The sequence below is a fragment of the Triticum dicoccoides genome, chromosome 3B (assembly GCF_002162155.2).
Source record: "Triticum dicoccoides isolate Atlit2015 ecotype Zavitan chromosome 3B, WEW_v2.0, whole genome shotgun sequence".
Lineage (NCBI taxonomy): Eukaryota > Viridiplantae > Streptophyta > Magnoliopsida > Poales > Poaceae > Triticum > Triticum dicoccoides.
In genome coordinates this window covers 394,351,829-394,365,872 of record NC_041385.1, presented here as the reverse complement: position 1 = coordinate 394,365,872, position 14,044 = coordinate 394,351,829, and the positions used below count along the sequence as shown (strand labels likewise).

The following is a 14,044-nucleotide window of genomic DNA, read 5'->3' as shown; positions in this document are numbered from 1 at the left end:
GCGAGGAGTGGAAGGCAGCGGTCATGCGCCGGATCGGAGCTGCAGTAGCAAGGAGCTGGTGGCGGTTCGGGTTTGCCTCTATGGCCGTCAGCTCCAGCCCTGACCCGGACAGTGCCATGGATCCGGCGAAGTGGTATACACTGAGGAAGAGGCAAACAACGCAAGGAAGAAGCCGACATTCTTGTGGTTTGTTCTCCTGTCGATTTCCTCTCTTGCCTGGTCTGATTTTGTGGTGAAAACAATGGTGGATTTCTCTGCTGGGTGGTCTAATTTGGGTGTGGCGGTGGTAGGGATCTGGGAAGGAAGAGGGAGGCGGAAGAGAGGAATGGGTGCGACGGCTGTTGAGAGGGAGGAGGAGGGAGGAGTGCGTGGCTGTGGATCTGGTCTAGGGTTGGTGCAGTTCTGTCCAATGGGCTCCTCCCTTCAGCTTCAGGCAAGCCACGGAACGCCCGTTGCGTGATGAAAGGTTCACCCAACCTAATATGACCCGCTGCAGACCCAGCCAATGCAAGCGTGAGATGAGCTCACTTGTCATTAGGCAGTAAAATGACTGTGAGGTGAAAATTGAATTTGACTGCTGTGAAAATCCAATGGCTCAGGCGTGCTAGAAGGCAGATCGGACGGCCAACGTATGTGTATGACATTAACTGATTCATTATGTTTTTCAGGGGTATATGGACCACAAATGATGATATACTTGGTTATTTGAACATGAAAGGAGTGCGACTCAGCAGGAAGGTGAACTGTGGGGAGCCGCAACATGGCATGGCCTCACTAGCCAATTAGGTCTCCTCTCTCTTTGCCTACTGCTTCCTCTGGAACTCTGATTTTGTTTGACTTATGAAGGCACATTCATCCTACAAGTACAATCATGATTAAGAGTTAGAGCGTCCCCGCACATCAGTTTGCTTTCTTACATTGATTATTGTTTTTTATGCATTATATCATTCACCTTCTCACATAATAGTTTGGTAAAAAAAGAGTGAACTCACTCCTGAGTTTGTACTAATTATATATTTATGGCACCATTAATAATTTGCATTTGCATTTTCTGATGAATTCATCGAGTTCCTTTCTCAATATGCTTAGATGCTTTTCTGTCAGAAATTTTGTGTGACAACAGAAGTAATGGTTGATTTGTTTAGCCTTTGTGTCGGTTTCATCTGTATATATTTCACTGGCCTACCTATCAATGTTGTATGTCAATAGTTCATGCTTTTTTCTTTGGGATAATTATGCCTAGCTAAAAACAGAGAGGAGTCAGGTACATGCCTGCTACTGCTCTTTTTGCTTCCTAAAGTGTTCCTTCAACTAATCCAGTAACCTGACATTACTTTGTGTTTAACTAATATCATTCTTATCACAGTGAGCAAATATTGTTCAGTTAGCCTCCTTATCGTAGAAATGGTAACTGAATGTGTGTTCTCCTTTTATCACCTCTGAATTTAAGGAATATATTTGCTAATATATCAATGCTCATTGGTGCCATGTCTGGTTCTTAAGTGCATGCTTGGAAGCTTAAATCTGTCATCAAACTGTGAAATAGTGTTGTAAGAGACACTTCTATAAGCAAAGGTATGTGCCTGCATTTAGACCTTAATTATCCCTTGCTTAGTATTGTTTGGTTCGTGTTATTCATGCTACAATGATTTTCTTCACTCTGTTAATCTTATAGTAACTAGACGGCACAGTACATGGCAGCAGTATACTTTTGGTGTAGGAATCAACAATGACATGCTTCATGTTCTGTGTGCCTTGACTCTGGCTCTATGCTTATTAATCAACTTAGCGAGCTTTAGGACTTCGAAAGTTGTCATTTCAAGGAACATGAAAAGTTTGTCAAGGATGTACCAAATCATATACGTATGTTTCTTTCCACTTCTGCATTTATGGCTGCAAATTGTATTCTCAGATTCTAGACTGGGTGTATATAAACATATATTCTGCACACTGAATTCTAGGTTCTCTTTAATACATCACAGATAAAACAAATATTTCACTAGCAGTCTACTAGGGGAGGACGTTGATGAATCCTGCATGCATTGTTTTTTTTATGCTTTAGTTGTTGATGTTCATAAAGTGATGACAGATGGCTTCATTTATGTTTGTTTATACACAACAAACACCACCAAGATCCCAATTAATCTGTGCATTCAAGCGGCGAGTCAAAAGTACATCACGTATTGGTTGAGTGTCATTGGAACAATGAAGCAGATTGCATGCTTGCTTGAGTTCACCTTCTTTTTGGTGGACTATATATCCAAGTATTTCTTACAAAGTATTTAAAAAATAAAGGGGCAAAAGATGTTATAATTCAGAACCAAACTTAGAATGACACTAGGCTGTTATCATCACAATTTGACAGTGTTGTGCCAAAAAAAAACTCCGAGTAAACAAAGAACATTCTGGCTCCTTTCCAGCTTGCTATTCATGACGTTGCAATGGCTGGAAGAAAGGGGACACAATGCAGCTTGTTACAAATCATTTCAAAGTTTCCTTGAAAGACACCATAGATGAGTTCTTTCATCATTATTTTGTATGGATCTATCCTTGTTTACTTTGTTTTTTAGTTCCCTGTGTAACCATCAGATGCCATTGCTCTTTTATTTAATTGAATGCAGGTATATCTGAGGTATTAGGACGAGAGGCCAGTGAATGGAAAAGGCGTTGGTACAAAAGTCATTGACAAACTGTAACAGGATTATGCATCTGAGATTCCTATGATGGCGAAAAAGGTATTTTCCATTGGTACTCTTCCACAAATCAACAATGAGTTTATTGTTGGGTTCGCATTCCCATTCCTACAGGTTCTTGCCTTGAAAGGTGACTTTTCCCTTGCTTGCTTGCAAGCTGTTCAATGAAATGCCTATGCAATCAGAAAACATCCTTATCTTTTGTTTCATCTTGCTGCTGCTAGAAACTGATTTGTTCTTAGTGCTGCCATGGAATTTAGAGCTGTAGATAAAGGCTTGCAGTAGGAGGGTGATCATTACGCCGGTGAAATAGCAGATTGTATAGGGTTACTGCCATATTGTTCATTTGTGTGCTCTGGACTGCATATTTTTTCCCTTGGGAGATTAAGCCGTTGTGGTGTTGCTTGGTTAGTAGACGATGGGATAACTTGTCAGTTCAGTTTAGATATGCATGCATGACCTAATAATGATGAGTCATAATCTTAGGTTTAAGGTGTTTGGTTTAGTCAAGTGTGCATCAAGGAGATGGCTAACCGCACAATGCTGGGTATAGAAAGAACCAATTGGTATACACATGATAGTTAGAGGCATTATGAAGGAATTGCTATGAAGTGGTTCGGGCTAGAGAATGGAAAATATAGTAGTTGCATAAAAAATATTTCTAGATAGTTGTATCGGTTTCAGAGAATGTTTAATATAGTTGATGCATAAGTTTCAGAGAATGTTTAACATAGTTGCTGCATAAAAAGATTGATAAGAGTCTCATGCCAATAGAAATGTACGTCTGGATTAACTAGCATACTTTTCCCACTGGTTGACTATATTTCAGCATTCAAATAAAAGCACCCTGGTTTGGGTTGAAACCTGAGGGAAATAAACAATCTGATCGATCCTATAAGGGTTTGGTGGTTGCTGCCACGATTGTCAAGGAGGCTCGCCTGTTTCTTTTATTTTCTTCTCTGGCTTGAGGGAGTGAATTTATTAGTTGATAGTCGATAGTTATTAGTTGATTCCTTAATCTGATTGAAGTAGTCTGACAAATGTTTATTTACTTATTAGTGACAAGACATTGAATGTGGAACATTGCAGAGAAACAATTGACAATTTGACAGAAGTGTTATATGAGTTTCGGACGACAAGGTCGCGAATGGAGTACTTTCATCATTAGGTTTCCATTGCCCGGCTCCTGAAGGTATGATGTCTCGAGGCCTATTTTTCTTATTTTTACTTGTTGAGGGATATATAATAGGAGTGAGCCCCATTGTTGAAAATGTTTTAAAGAGATCGACAAACAATATAGCTCTTGCACGCATATGTTAATTTCATTTTTTGGGTGTATGAATGCTGCCCTATCACATGAGTCATGCGATTTATAAGTTGCACTGTCATATGATGAATTTACCGTATATCAAGCTTAAAATTGGACTTTTACTTGGAGAGATGAAGTATGGAGAATCGACGTCTGAAGGAAAATAAAATGCTCGGAATATGTTTCAGTTCATATGATAAATGCCTCATGTTTCTCCTGTGTAATATTACGCTAAAGTCTGATTTTTTTTCTTTGTACTACTCAATCTTGATTCTATCTCAAACCCCCAAACAAAACCTGCGTGTCTTTTTCATTTATACATTAGTAATGATGTGATGTACTAACCAGTTTTTAGTAAACCTGATGATCCAACTATATATTTTAATCATGTATATGCTTGATGATTAGGCACATGTAAGTGCTTTTTTCATATTGCGCAAACAATGATCTGCTACCACTGAAGTTACTGATCAGATACTAATCGTGTTTATACATCTAAAATGAAGGATGACCCCGCCACAAGGCATTGGCTTCAACAACTGTTGCATAATGTGACAGTGGTTGGTATGGGAGGACCAGGCATAGGGGTGCCTTCCCAGCCAGGCCTGGATCATGGGGATATTATCAGTTCACGACAATAATACAATCTCTTGTGAATTGCAGGTGTAGTAGGTTGTGTGGTGTTGGTGTAGTTTCAACCTTTTAGAAAAAGAAAAAGTTGTGTTGTGTGTGTGTCGATACATCAATAGCAGTTCAAGCTGGTTTGCTTATACAGTAATACTGTGAACACTAGCTAAGCAAGTTAACAACAACAACAACAACAACAAAGCCTTTAGTCCCAAACAAGTTGGGGTAGGCTAGAGGTGAAACCCATAAGATCTCGCAACCAACTCATGGCTCTGGCACATGGATAGCAAGCTTCCACGCACCCCTGTCCATAGCTAGCTCTTTGTCGATACTCCAATCCTTCAGGTCTCTCTTAACGGACTCCTCCCATGTCAAAATCGGTTGACCCCGCCCTCTCTTGACATTCTCTGCACGCTTTAGCCGTCCGCTATGCACTGGAGCTTCTGGAGGCCTGCGCTGAATATGCCCAAACCATCTCAAACGATGTTGGACAAGCTTCTCCTCAATTGGTGCTACCCCAACTCTATCTCGTATATCATCATTCCGGACTCGATCCTTCCTCGTGTGGCCACACATCCATCTCAACATACGCATCTCCGCCACACCTAACTGTTGAACATGTCGCCTTTTAGTCGGCCAACACTCCGCGCCATACAACATTGCGGGTCGAATCGCCGTCCTGTAGAACTTGCCTTTTAGCTTTTGTGGCACTCTCTTGTCACAGAGAATGCCAGAAGCTTGGCGCCACTTCATCCATCCGGTTTTGATTCGATGGTTCACATCTTCATCAATACCCCCATCCTCCTGCAACATTGACCCCAAATACCGAAAGGTGTCCTTCCGAGGTACCACCTGGCCATCAAGGCTAACCTCCTCCTCCTCACAGCTAGTAGTACTGAAACCGCACATCATGTACTCGGTTTTAGTTCTACTAAGCCTAAACCCTTTCGATTTCAAGGTTTGTCTCCATAACTCTAACTTCCTATTTACCCCCGTTCGACTATCGTCAACTAGCACCACATCATCCGCAAAGAGCATACACCATGGGATCTCCTTGTATACCCCTTGTGACCTCATCCATCACCAATGCAAAAAGATAAGGGCTCAAAGCTGACCCCTGATGCAGTCCTATCTTAATCGGGAAGTCATCGGTGTCGACATCACTTGTTCGAACACTTGTCACAACATTATTGTACATGTCCTTGATGAGGGTAATGTACTTTGCTGGGACTTTGTGTTTCTCCAAGGCCCACCACATGACATTCCGCGGTATCTTATCATAGGCCTTCTCCAAGTCAATGAACACCATATGCAAGTCCTTATGCTCCCTATGTCTCTCCATAAGTTGTCGTACCAAGAAAATGGCTTCCATGGTCGACCTCCCAGGCATGAAACCAAACTGATTTTTGGTCACGCTTGTCATTCTTCTTAAGCGGTGCTCAATGACTCTCTTCCATAGCTTCATTGTATGGCTCATCAGCTTAATTCCACGGTAATTAGTACAACTTTGAACATCCCCCTTGTTCTTGAAGATTGGTACTAATATACTCCGTCTCCATTCTTCTGGCATCTTGTTTGCCCGAAAAATGAGGTTGAAAAGCTTGGTTAGCCATACTATCGCTATGTCCCCGAGACCTTTCCACACCTCAATGGGGATACAATCAGGGCCCATCGCCTTGCCTCCTTTCATCCTTTTTAAAGCCTCCTTCACCTCAGACTCCTGGATGCGCCGCACAAAACGCATGCTGGTCTCATCAAAGGAGTCATTCAGTTCAATGGTAGAACTCTCATTCTCCCCATTGAACAGCTTGTCGAAGTACTCCCGCCATCTATGCTTAATCTCTTCGTCCTTCACCAAGAGTTGGCCTGCTCCGTCCTTGATGCATTTGACTTGGCCAATATCCCTCGTCTTCCTCTCCTGGATCTTAGCCATCTTATAGATGTCCCTTTCACCTTCCTTCGTGCCTAACCGTTGGTAAAGGTCCTCATATGCCCGACCCCTTGCTTCACCAACAGCTCGCTTTGCGGCCTTCTTCGCCATCTTGTACTTCTCTATGTTGTCTGCACTCCTATCCAGGTATAGGCGTCTGAAGCAATCTTTCTTCTCTTTAAGCGCCTTCTGGACATCATCATTCCACCACCAGGTATCCTTATCTTCGCTTCTCCTTCCCATGGACACTCCAAACTCCTCCGAGGCCACCTTACGAATGCAAGTCGCCATCTTCATCCACACATTGTCCGCATCCCCTCCTTCCTCCCAAGGGCCCTCCTTAAATACCCTCTCCTTGAACACCTGAGCTACCTCCCCCTTGAGCTTCCACCACTTCGTTCTAGCGACCTTGGCACGCTTATCCCGCTGGACACGAATCCGAAAGCGGAAGTCAGCAACCACCAGCTTATGCTGGGGTACAACACTCTCCCCAGGTATCACCTTACAGTCTAGGCACGCACGCCTATCTTCTCTTCTCGAGAGGATGAAATCAATCTGGCTAGAGTGTTGGCCACTACTAAAAGTCACCAGATGTGATTCTCTCTTTCTAAAGAGGGTGTTAGCTACAATCATGTTGTAGGCTAGAGCAAAGCTTAAGACATCTTCTCCTTCTTGATTCCTGATGCCATAGCCAAAGCCCCCATGCGCCCCTACAAAACCTGTGTTAGATGTACCCACGTGGCCATTGAGGTCTCCTCCTATGAAGAGCTTCTCATCAATCGGTACACTCCTAACCATGTCTTCCAAGCCTTCCCAGAACTCCCTCTTGGTGTTCTCATTGTGGCCTACTTGCGGGGCATATGCGCTGATAACATTGAGAACCAAGTCCTCAGCTACCAGCTTGACCAGGATAATCCGGTCCCCACGTCTCCTGACGTCTACCACTCCATACTTGAGGCTCTTGTTGATCAAGATGCCTACACCATTTCTGTTTGCAGCCGTCCCCGTGTACCACAGCTTGAAGCCGGTATCCTCAACCTCCTTCGCCTTCTGTCCTCTCCATTTGGTTTCTTGGACGCAAAGGATATCAACACCTCTCCTCACTGCTGCATCAACTAGCTCCCGAAGCTTCCCTGTCAGAGACCCTACGTTCCAGCTACCTAAGCGAATCCTCCTAGGCTCGGCTAGCTTCCTTACCCTTCGCACTCGTCGAGTCAAATGCGAAGACCCTTGCTCATTTTTTTCCTCGTCTTGCAGTGGGTTTTTTTGTTATCGAGGTTGAACATGTTTACTAGGAAAATAGTAGCACATTATGCGGCTTCAATTCTCAACAATTAAAACCTGAAATAATACCTTTTCAAGTCCTTAGGAACTAAATTCAGTCCCACTCTGACGGCCCATCTCCATGAGACTTCCATATCAAACTGAAATTCAATTTCCTCTCATTAGCCAAAGCATGCCATCACGTTTTCTTTGATACCATTTTGGAATTATTTTAGTATGAGTGAGTTCTTTTTTCTAAGTGTACTTTATATGTTCATGACTGATCTTTTAAATTAATTGTTGTTCTTTTACGAAATAGAGAGTTCTTTTTTGTAAGTGTACTTTATATGTTGGTGACTGGATTTTTAAATTAACTGTTGTTCTTTTACGAAATTGAGCATAAAGAAAAAGTAAAAAGAAAAAAATGTTTAGCTAAATAGCCAAAGCTGTTGATGTTTACTTGCTATAGACCCTTGATGGGCCATGCTTTTTGCTGCTTTCTGCATTCCTGGACTGTAGGAACCTTGCAGAGGTGCTCCTCTATTTTCCTGTTGCTTTCTCTGTCACTCGCATTTAAATTTGCCACTATATTGGTTTTCAAACATGACGTGTATAGATCCAAGGATGAAGAGAAGAAGAAGAGTTGGGATTGTGTATTTGCGATTGTACACGCCATATGTGTCTGCATTTAAAATTTCTTTTTCTTGGAACTATTGGCATGTAGAGGAGGCTGCGTTTTATTTGCTGGTGTGTTAGGCACATAAGAAACTGTTTTTGCCTTTTTCACAAACCAATCTAGGGCTAGCTTCTGATGTATATGGTCCCAGCTCCATTTTTATTGTCAAAAAAATTAAGTACAATGTTAAATGTGTTGGTTCACATGCCAATTGTTCATGTTCTTTAGACCTTGATCTTACTATCCTATCTGAATATTGCTTTTATTGGCAATCACAGGTTTATGTGATTGGTATGGATGGAACAATGAGAGGAGCAGTGGCGATATTCGAAGAGTTAAAACGGTGCAGTTTGAGGATATCCATTACAGGGATCCCAAAAAACTTGGACAACGGCATCGACATCATAGACAAGGCGTTTGGGTTTCAAACTGCAGTGGAGAGTGCTCAGTAGGCAATCGATGCGACACATGTGGGGTTGTGAATATTGTCGATGGCATTGGTCTTGTCAAACTTATGGGAATGAGCAGTAGGCAATCGATGCGACACATGTGGGGTTGTGAATATTGTCGATGGCATTGGTCTTGTCAAACTTATGGGAATGAGCACGGGCCACATTACTCTTCATGCCACCCTGAGCAGCCTGAGATGTTCACTACTAGGAAAAGGCCTACTAATGGCGCACCGGTTTTGCCTACTAATGGCGCACTACCGGTGCACCATTAGTAGCACGCCATTAGAATTTTTTACTAATGGCGCATCACTGGTGCGCCATTAGTATCTGGTATACTAATGGCGCACCTGGCAGTGCGCCATTAGTGTGTAAATCCATGTGCCATTAGTATGCCTCTCGGGGGGCCATATGTAACCATGTGCTTTGTCACACTAATGGCGCACTCTGCCTTGATGCGCCATTAGTATCCTTTGGCACATTAATGACGCACTCTGCCTTGATGCGCCATTAGTATGAATATTTGTTTTTTTTGAATATTTGTTTTTTTTTGATTTTTGCACAGGTTACAAAATATATTATTGGACAGAATATAAACAGCAGCACACAGCAACATCAGATTCATCGAATACAATAAAAGATTAGTCTCTGAATACAATTTATCATATTAGTCTCCGAATTCAAAAGACCGAACAAAGATAAAACATTACAAGTCTCAAGACCGCGAGTATCGAGTTTGTTTTCACATTACAAGTCGATATCGATCATCTAAACTACCATTACATAAAACAGAGTTGTGGTCATCACGATGAGCATCATCGCGATCAAACTGGTCCTCGACGCCACTAGGGGTTGTGTAATCAGGATCGGTGTCTTCCGCGGCGTCCTCATAGCGGTGAGGTTGTTCCTCCATCTCCTGGGACAGCTCCCAGAATTGTTTGCCGCTCGAACCACCGGCCTCATCGTTGTGGGCCATGTTTCGTTCTAAATAGGAAAAAAGTTTGGTCAAAAAGTTGGTTATTGTCAAGGAACAAGATCATGGTCTCATCATTTAGGGTTTGTCGACATCGAGGCACCCTAAAAGTCTAAGCTTTCATCATTTAGGGTTTGTCGACGCCGAGGCACCTTAAAAGCCTAAGCGTACATCATTTAGGTTCTCATCGACACCGAGGCATCCGGGGCAGCCAAGTTAAGTTTTCATCATTTAGGGTTTATCGATGCTGAGGCACACTAGGTTGGGCCTAATCATTTGGCACTAATCACTTGGCTCTATTGCCACCTATGTTGGGTTTATCATCTAGGGTTTATCGATGCTAAGGAGAATTCTAGGTTGGGCCTAATCACTTGGCTCTATTGCCACCTATGGTTTAATGCAGCAAGGAAAATTTCAGCATGACCTTTGCTGAAAATAGGACATATGGAGTACCCGAATTTGCCGGAATGGAAGTTAATCAACATTCCGACAAACTCAAGGGCCTCTCGGGGTACCTGCAAATTCATCACGACACGATGGTCGGAGACATGACCTTTGCAAAATGGTCGGAGACACGATGGTCTTTCTCAATGTGATCAATTGATGGATCAACACATAAAACATGTCCAATAAGTATGATTTATAGAGTCAACATCAGTATGAATATATATAAAGTTTTTCTTCATCAGCCAGGCCCATGCAAGTAACTGCATCAGTATGAATATATATAAACAAGCAAAGAATGCATGCAAGTTTAAAGTAAAACATTTCAGTTAATGCAAGTACTCCTCTTGCTCTCTACTTTCTCTCTTCTCTTCTTCAGTTAATTAACTGAATTTTACTGATGTTGTTGTTAACTGGATTTTAATCAGCTGCTGAAGAACACCTTCAGTTTCGTCAGATATAGATGTAGTTTTCAGAAACAGGAGGGCCCACGTCTCCCCTCCAGAGTTTTCGAGGGCCCACGTCTCCCCTCGAAAGGGCAGGACGTTTGAGTTTTCGAGGCAACTCCCCACGTCTCCCCTCCACTGGCAACTCCCCACGATGCCTCCTATTCCATTGCCACGTCCAGGTAACTCCCCTCCTATTCCATTGCCGCTCCATCTTCCTCCCTCTGCCTCCCTCCTCATTCCATTGCCGCTCCATCTTCCTCCCTCTACCTCCCTCTGCCTCCAGCATCAAGCAACTCCCCTCTGCCTCCACCATCGCTGGCCAGGAGGGCAATGGCGGAGGAATCGTGGAGCAACTCCCCTCCGTCTGCCAAGAGAATGGCGGAGGCATCGTGGAGCAACCCCCCTCCGTCTGCCAAGCATCACCGTGGTGAGGCGTCTGGCAAGGAGCCGCTGGTGGTCGACGACGACGTTCCGGTCCCCGGGCAGAAGCGGGACTACACCGTGCCGCTCAAGGTTGATATCCACCTGAAGGAGCCGCTGGATGTCATATGCACCAGCAATCCAGACAAAGCCGACAGGATGATCCGCAAGATGAGGAGGAGGCTCGGCGGCATGCTTCATCGGAATATCGCGTTGATGTCGAGTATACCAGGGAAGACAAACCTCCGCAAATTGCTGCAGTTCTGCAGTTATGCGCGGAGGATCTTGTCCTGGTATACCACATCACCGCGACAACCAAATGGTAAAAACATCCAGTTCTGAAGTTTCTGTCTAATTAGTAGTTTCTGAAGTAGATGCAATAGTTATGAAGTTCTGAAGTAGATGCATACTAGTTCTAAAGTTATGAAGTTTCTGAAGTTCTGAAGTTTCGTTTTAATTAGTAGTTTCTGAAGTTTTTGAAGTTTCTAAAGTTTCTGAAGTAGATGCAATAGTTCTGAAGTTCTGAAGTAGATGCAATACTAGTTCTGAAGTTATGAAGTTTCTGTCTAATTAGTAGTTTTTTGGTGATCATACAGAATGTTGTCTACAAGTTTTTGTGATCATCTAGTAGCTGTTATGAATGTTGTCTTGTAATGCAAAAGATTGCAAAAAAAATACATCATTGAGATGTTATGCTTGCTGTTTTGATCATACAGAATGTTTAGTAGTTGTTGTGATCATACTGTTTTAACTGAATTTTGGTCAGAACTGAAGATGCTATTTTAACTGAATTTTGCTTCAACTGAACCCATTTTAATTCTGTAGTTTCTGAAGTTTTTGAAGTAGATGAATTTGATGCACCAGATTAATTTGATGCAGGCCCAAGGAACTCCGCCCTCTCCTGCAGGAGAAGAAGCTATACACCTTTGTTGGCTTCTGCATTAGAGGCGACAAGGAGAAGCTGAAGTTGTCTGGTTTGGAGATCAACCCCGACAAGTATGTCGACTTGCAGCGCAAATGGAGAGTTCCAAACAATGGAAAGAAGTGACAGGCTTTGGCTGAGTTTGCAGCCAGCCTCATCCACCCATCCTACTCAAACATGAAGCGGAAGATCGACAGGAATTCGGACCACCTACTATGGGGGGACAGCCCACTGCCAAACAAGCTCATCGAGTACGCCGCGAAAGATGCGTACATCACCTACGAGGCATGGAAGAAAATCGAAATCACCAAAGAAGGTTTGGAGCTCTGGCAAGAGGCGGAGGAAAATTGGGATGACCCCTACTACTGGGGATATTGAGTTGTTTGTGGTATTGGGATGACCCCTACTACTGTGTCTCAGTTTGTAGTTATGTGGTTGAACAAGTTTGCTTTTGTTATGTTGAACAAGTTTGCTTTTGTTATGTTGAACAAGTTTGCTTTTGTAATGATGAACAAGTTTGCTTTGGTTGTCAGTTGACATCATCTCATCGCTGAGCATGGTTTAGTTTTACCTTTATCTATTTATTATTTAGGCAGAGCTATTCAGGCATGGAAGATATAATCATCCTTATGGTTACAATGACACATGATCTTTCCAACCACATAACTTAACTGCAAACATTTCCCCTATAAATTGTAGTTACACATTCCAACCAATACCCGCAGGTTGTAATTTCATACTGAATGACCATCAATGACTAAGTGAAGCAAATAATTGCTATGCAAATAATTGCTATAATCATCCTTGTAGTTACACATTCTCCTCTTGCTCTCTACTTTCTCTCTTCTCTTCTTCAGTTAATTAACTGAATTTTACTGATGTTGTTGTTAACTGAATTTTACTAGTTAAACACATTATAACTTGAGTGTAACTCAGGACAAGTTAAACTTAAGCTAGAAGATACAAGTTGAACACACACCAGGCAGTTTTTATAATATTATCAGAAAAATATCTTCAGTGTAACTCAGGACAAGAAAAATCTCCACCAGAATAGGACTAGCATTTAAGAGTAATTTCCTCCAGTCAAACAAAGTTCAAACAAAAACTGACAACATTCTTTTGATTAAGAGCCAAGTCACAACACTCTTTGAAGTTCAAACAAAAACTGACACCACTTGTTTGATCTGTCTCCTCCAAGAAAGAGCCAAGTCAGTCTCACCCAACTAGGGAAACATCAGTTAGACCACTAGCAATTGGGAATACACAACTAGGGCTAGGTTTGTGCTCTACCTAGGCAGTAAAACAGAGCATATAGAGGCATTGCCTGCCTCTGCTGCAAGTGGGGATGTGAGCAGGATTATCACAATTAGATCACTAATTTGCTGGAATCTTATTTACAATTTTCTTGAAACTAGTTACCACTCACTAGTACAATGTTTTCTAAACTGGTTGCCATCATCTCCCTTTTTATCATTTTGGTTATGTGAAATTAGTTGTAGTGAGTGGCCAAGCAACCACTAGCAATTTGTGCATAACAATTCCCGGTAGTTTTACCTGTAAGCCCCCCTCTTCTGGCAACCTAGTAAAAAAAATTATACTACACAGGAAGCATCTGTTTCCATCTCCCTGTATAAAGGTTTAGCATTTGGCTGAATTGACTGAACGAGAAATGGGAAAAACTAACAACTCAAATAGAATGATGCCACTGCCGTTCGGCGCTACTGTTGGATTGAAATACTACAGCCGGAATCAACAGGATTATCGCTGATTTGCTGGACAAACAGAGTGTTTGCGAGAAGGAAGAGGGGAGAGGAGGCGGAGCTCACCAGGGAGGCGCAAGGAGGCCCTGTGACAGCTTAGTAGCAACAGAGGTGGCCGAAGTTGAGGAA

At 42.6% G+C, this 14,044-nt stretch overlaps 1 long non-coding RNA gene across 11 annotated transcripts; it reads left to right on the top strand.

Moving 5' to 3' along the window:
• Positions 1-6: 6 nt before the first annotated feature.
• Positions 7-9,128, top strand: LOC119276173. Of its 11 annotated transcripts, none has more exons than XR_005136402.1 (7): positions 7-186; positions 291-557; positions 669-786; positions 1,504-1,575; positions 2,421-2,735; positions 3,783-3,885; positions 8,777-9,128. It is a non-coding gene; the product is annotated as an uncharacterized LOC119276173 (long non-coding RNA). The 11 variants fall into 11 exon arrangements; XR_005136398.1 differs by having other exon boundaries at positions 1,676-2,735; XR_005136395.1 differs by having other exon boundaries at positions 1,504-2,735.
• Positions 9,129-14,044: the final 4,916 nt, after the last annotated feature.